At 32.7% G+C, this 6,000-nt stretch overlaps 1 pseudogene; it reads right to left on the bottom strand.

The window, feature by feature from the left end:
- Positions 1-4,319, bottom strand: part of LOC109455157 (cytoskeleton-associated protein 2 pseudogene) — a 28,876-nt pseudogene extending 24,557 nt beyond the window's left edge.
- Between the last annotated feature and the right edge of the window lie 1,681 nt (positions 4,320-6,000).

Genomic DNA, 6,000 nt, shown 5'->3' on the forward strand with positions numbered 1-6,000 from the left:
TGGTTTATGCGAGTTGCCCTGTTGTGTTTTTTTTAAAGTGTCTCCTTTCACTCTCAAACGCATCCTTGTTCCAAATTGAAAGATAAATTATATCGTCTCCTTCGTTTTAACACCCCCTGCTCTAGAATTTAAAAAGACATTAGTTAGAAAGAACTGAACAAATATTTAGATTTCCAACTGTTAGGAAAACAGGTGATGAAAGAGCTGTTACTTATAATGAGGGTATTAATAGCTTAGCATCAGCTACCAGGCTATGATCCACTCTGAGGAGATAAGGAAGGCTCTTAGGGAAAGCAGGCTAGCACGTGGGTGGGTAGGTAGATGATAGATAGATAGATAGATAGATAGATAGATAGATAGATAGATAGATAGATAGATAGATAGATAGATAATGAGAGATGCACACCCTGTGTGATTGGCTAAACTCTGCATTCAGCTAATTGCAACTCCTTTGACGTTCTTTCTGAGAAGTAATGCTGAGCTACTAGCATTTTCTAACTCCCCATGATGTAACTCTTTTTTAAAAATCAGTAAATATGTTTTATGCATACTCTAAAAACCCAGGGAAAGAAAGAAATCATTTATAGAAGAGCTCAACTCAAGCCTAATTTTATAAAGATCAGGAATTACTATATTGAGCATAGAAATTCAAACTTATAGCTTAATTGAATTAACTTATTATGATGAATTCTTATAGATATGATCCTTATTACATCATCAATAATTTGAAACATACAAAATTTTCAAAGAAAAGTCTTTTGAATTAATTGAACTTCGCTAATATTCTTTTGAACAAATAATGAAATTTTATTTGCAATGAGCAATTGTTTCTTCTCATTACAAACTAGTTTCTCCTTTCCTTTTTAATGGGCCATCTTTCCTAAGTTTTGAACTTTGTCTTTTGCCTCAAAGAACTTATTCAACAAGAGTGGCTAGCATTTTCTACATTAAGAAATTGAGCAATTTAAATCTCAGGATTTCATCAGCAGACTAAATTGAATTAAACCAACAAAGAAAAGCAAATTAGAAATACTTAAAGCATGCTTTTCTTGAAGCAACCAGTCCAAATGTACCATGAAATCAGATCAAGGGTTAGACTGTGAGAAAAGCTGGTGAAGTTTAAAAATAAACTATTAGGAGGCTAAATTAGAATTTTTCCAGTTACAGTGTTTTTTTTGTGTGTGTTTTTTTTTAATATCTCAAAGCTGTGTTTTCTATATATGATACATTTTGGCTAAAATCCACCCAGGTGGTAAGAGGAGGAAAGATTAATGCTAATGCATTAATTATCCTCTTGCCCCAATTAAATATGCATGTTAATTAAGATGGTTTATTTCATTATCATCTCAAGATAGTCATGTAATATCTGAATTTCACAAGTTCCTTTTTTTCTAAATTTTGTCTTCAGTGACACAAAGTTGAGCCACATATCAATATATTGATAATTACAATTAAGGTATAGGTATTTGCAAGGTTTTAAATGGCTATCCTCCAAAAGAAAAACATAAATAAGCACTTGATTAGTGTAATTGAAAACATTATTGTACTTTTAGTCACTAATTGCATCTATATGTGTATCTTTTATAAAGAGACCACTTTATCTCTATATGTGTACAGATATAACTATGCTGCTTTTATTGGTGGTATAATTAGATTAATTTTTACCCATACAACCTTACTTCATACAGCTGCTTAAAGGGCACCTTGCAGAAAAGGGTAGTGGTTTTGCGAAGCAGTGAGATAAAGAAACACTCACAAGCCCCTGAGTTTATAGAGCTGTTAGTCTTGTCTTGATTGGTCGCAAGATCAAAACAGTGCATGTTTAGTACAGCTCAAGAAATCTGTCCCCAGGCACCAGCAGCTCTGCACTCCCATGTCTCCAGAAAATGCCAGATCTGGAGACCATATCAACCTGGAAGATGGATATTTCAGACATGACCATTGTAGACAGGTGACTCTTGGGAAGTCGGACTCGAATACGTCTCTCATCATATCAACTACCCATCTTCTCTCACCAAGGAATCTTTTGGCTTATATTGAGGTCTCTTGATATTGCTACCCTTTTCATTTCTTTCCCTTTTTCTCTTTTTCTTATATTCAGGGAAAGTGAAGGTTCTCATTTCCAGGGAGGTCAGGAGAAAGGGTCAATAACACCAATGTGCCTAACATTTTTTGTTGTTGTTTTTGTTGTTGTTAGTTAAATGAGGAAATCTTTAATGGGTTCCTTCTAACTCTCTGGGGAATGTTTTATAATTGTATAATGTGGAGTCCTCAATAGCTACAAACCCTCACTTTTACAGATTATATTTCTGCTTTGTACAGCTTGGTTCTGTCCCGCCTTTGATTTTCTACTCTTTCTTTTATTGCCAAGTAATCTGTCCTAAAATGCAGCGGTCCTTCCTAATAGAAATGCTTTCAGATATTAGATCAAGAATGCTTCCCTCGAGGAAACAGCATAATGAACTTGAACTTCATGTACCTCTCTCCCCAGGAGAGAAAAGTGGTCTTGCTTCTGAAGTCCCAGGTGAACCAAGCTACATGTGATATTTTAATATCTACTTTGAGTTTGCATAATTTGGGGTATTTTATTTTAAAGTGTCGACAGTTTAAAAATTTGAAATCATAGTAACAAATATAATTCTGAGTTAGTAAAAATGTCACTTTGGCATCATATCTTTTCCCTGTCACTCCCTCCTCCAAGATCTGGTGGTGCCATGTGTCCTGTCCTTCAGCTGAGCATCAGGCCAGAATCCCCCCTGCACATCCCAGCTAAAATTACACTTCACAGGCTTTCCCACATCCTGGATGGAGAAAATGTGGATAGTGTGGAAAGCATATGACTCTGGCCTCAGTTTGAATCTCCATTCTGCCAAGTTTCGGACATTACACAAGTCATTTTGGCTTCCTTTTGGTATTAACTTCCTTATACATGCATTAGAAGACTAGCAATTATCTTTTAAGCTTGTTGTGATCGTTCAAGAAGATGAAAGTGTAAATCACCGTTGTGCTGGCACACGTTAGGTTCTCAATATATAATTAAACTTTATACTTTTTCTACTTGGCAATCAAACACGTCTGTCTTCAATCATAAAAACGCATTTATCTTATTGTAATAATAGATAAAATAAGTCCTTCCTTAATGCCTTGATTTTCTTTCTTGTGGGTACTTAATGTCTTAATTTTTTTTCTGTAGAACCTGAGAGTTAAAACTCTAAAACATCACAGAAGCTAAGATTCATCCATAGTTTTACACATTTCTAAGCAGAATCTAGTTTTACTTTTCCCATTTCCATATAATGTTTGAATGTATACAGTTATAGATTTGAACAGTATATATATATATATATATATATATATATATATATATATATATATATGTATATATATATATATATAAAACAGATAAATATATATCTGTATTATTTTCAAATTCTTAAATTATTACTTTTAAGAGTTCTTCATGGTTTTATAGTGGTATTTCTGGTTGTGTAATATCCTAATTAACTGCTGAAAAATTAAGGATACTTCCTAAATTCAACATCATAGATAATGTTGCTATGAAAAGTTTCATTCATATAATTTTTAAAAACAAATCTAAGTGAAATAACTTGTCTGGGTAATGCCTATTTTTTAAGTGGCTCTTAATAGCAATATGTGAAAGAACAGCAGATTTTGGAGGTAACAACTCTGTCTTTACTCAAAGGAATTGTGCTAAAATTGGAGTTCAATTAAAAATGTCTTCCTAATGACAAACCTTAGGGAGATACCTTTGAGCAGCCAATGCCTTTGACTTCTTGAATCCTTCACTTAGGATGGCCTGTCTTACTCACGAACTTCCAGTAAATCACAATAGAAATCTGGGATCACTGCTTAATGTGATGTATTTGCCAAAAATGTGCCTCTAGTATAATGGTTTTTACACATATAATCAATAATACTTATCTAGGAAACAATAAATTATGAAGACTCTCATAAATAATTTGTCCAGTATAGGAAGTTTGTCTTCATATGTGTATTTACTATTTTATTTTCATTTGCCTATTTCCCAGACCCATTTTGATTACTCTTAACGTCTTTACTTTAATCGAATAAGTATGGCATCTTCCTAATGCCAGTTTTTTATTCAGAGTTTCAACTGATTCTGAATATGGAAGATTCTTTCCTGAAAAAGCAAATTGCCCATTTAGTGTACATTTCATTTCCTTGGCAGGAGTTTTCGTGTTCAGCCCTGTTAGGATATGTTTGACTTACCTCTCTTGATTTATGTCACTTTCTTTTTCTTTTTCTGCACACCCCTCTCGCCTTCCAGCCCTTCCCATTCATTCGAGGATATGAAAGTTCAAAGTAGTTGAATTGGCCTCCCTGAAGACAGAGTTTGACACAAATTGCAGAAACTTTCCTATAAAGTTGTATATCAGATGAAGAGATTTTAAAAGAAATAGCTGCCTAAACCATCTCCTTTCATATTACCTGGAGAGTGAGTTTTTGTCAGGAACTATCATAATGAATAGTAGGTGAAGATACATTGCCCAGTATATCCACTAATAACACATTATAGACATTATTCCCATGAATAATTGAATTTGTTTCCCACAGAGTTCACATTATTAGCATTCATTTGAGTACCATGATAATAAATTCAGAGAAAAAAACTCACTCTGAATTTTTAATAATATTTTGCCTCTGTATGATATGTTATATTTTGGAAGTGAGATTTAATGAATTATAATGAACTAGTGAGTTCCACAGATGTACCTTGGAAGCAAGTCAAATACCTTATACCCATTTTGCAGTGTAAAAAACAGAGGATCTGAGAGATGAGAGATTTGCTCCGCATATTCCCATAAGTGTGACATTAGAAGGAAATAACATAAAATTGCTGGGTTTTTTTTGTTTTTTGTTTTTTTCCTGAGGTCTGTAGTCAGAAGACATTTTAATTATTCTGTTAGGAAACAGGAAATTAAGATACAAATGTAATGTGTCTTGTTTCTTATCAAAACTGAAATATTAAGATATACAAACAGCACTGACAATACCTTTTAAGATGGTAAGTGAAACAAAGGACACTGGCTTCTAGATCCATTAAATCTCTTCAATAATAAAGATGACTATCAGTAAGCATTAGGCATATGAGAGAAGGACAGAGTAATGGCAATTTTTAGGTGAATTGCCCTTAAGATTCAGGTCATGTGTGTTCGTGTTAGTTAGGAAAAATAGTTCTACAAATTGATGTGCAGGCTTGTTGAAATACATGAAATTAAGTGTCTTCCTAAGGGCCCTTTTGTGTACAACCTAATTTCAAAGCATTCTGTAACTTGCCATGAAAAATTCAATGCCAAATGATACAATGTATATAGGCATTAAGGGCAATTAAAAACGACTCCTACTTTCTGAAAACTTACCAAGTGGCTAAGACCATTTCCTGAATATTTTCAGTTTATCATTTGCAATCAAGGAAAAGGATTCTGATGTCATTAAATTATGTGTGTGTGTGTGTGTGTGTGTGTGTGTATACACACATATACATATACATATATATGTATACTAGAAAACTATACATATATACATATATATGTATATATACACACACACATATATATATATATTATATATATATATATATATATATATATATATATATATATATTTAGTTTTACTTTTTTGCCATAAAAAACCTATAGAGAAAAATAATCCATTGTAAAATTCTTATGCTACCATAAACTATATTTGCATAAATAAAAGCACTTGGAGCCGTAAAATGTATTATGTATATATAGTTTTATAAAATTTTATTTTAAAGAACTTAGAGTTTTCGTGTGTATTATTCCATCTTGAGCACGGTAAATTGCGACCCATTCAATGCTAACTAAGAAATAAGTGTATTGTCTAAAACTACCTGATCCTAAATAAGATACATTGTTTAACTCAAAACTTCATCAAAACAAACTGCATAGGATGCAAAAATAAGGAACCTAGAGTTTCCAGTTAACCTTGGCATAT

Source organism: Rhinolophus sinicus, chromosome 3 (assembly GCF_057876585.1).
Source record: "Rhinolophus sinicus isolate RSI-liver-muscle chromosome 3, RSI-T2T, whole genome shotgun sequence".
NCBI lineage: Eukaryota > Metazoa > Chordata > Mammalia > Chiroptera > Rhinolophidae > Rhinolophus > Rhinolophus sinicus.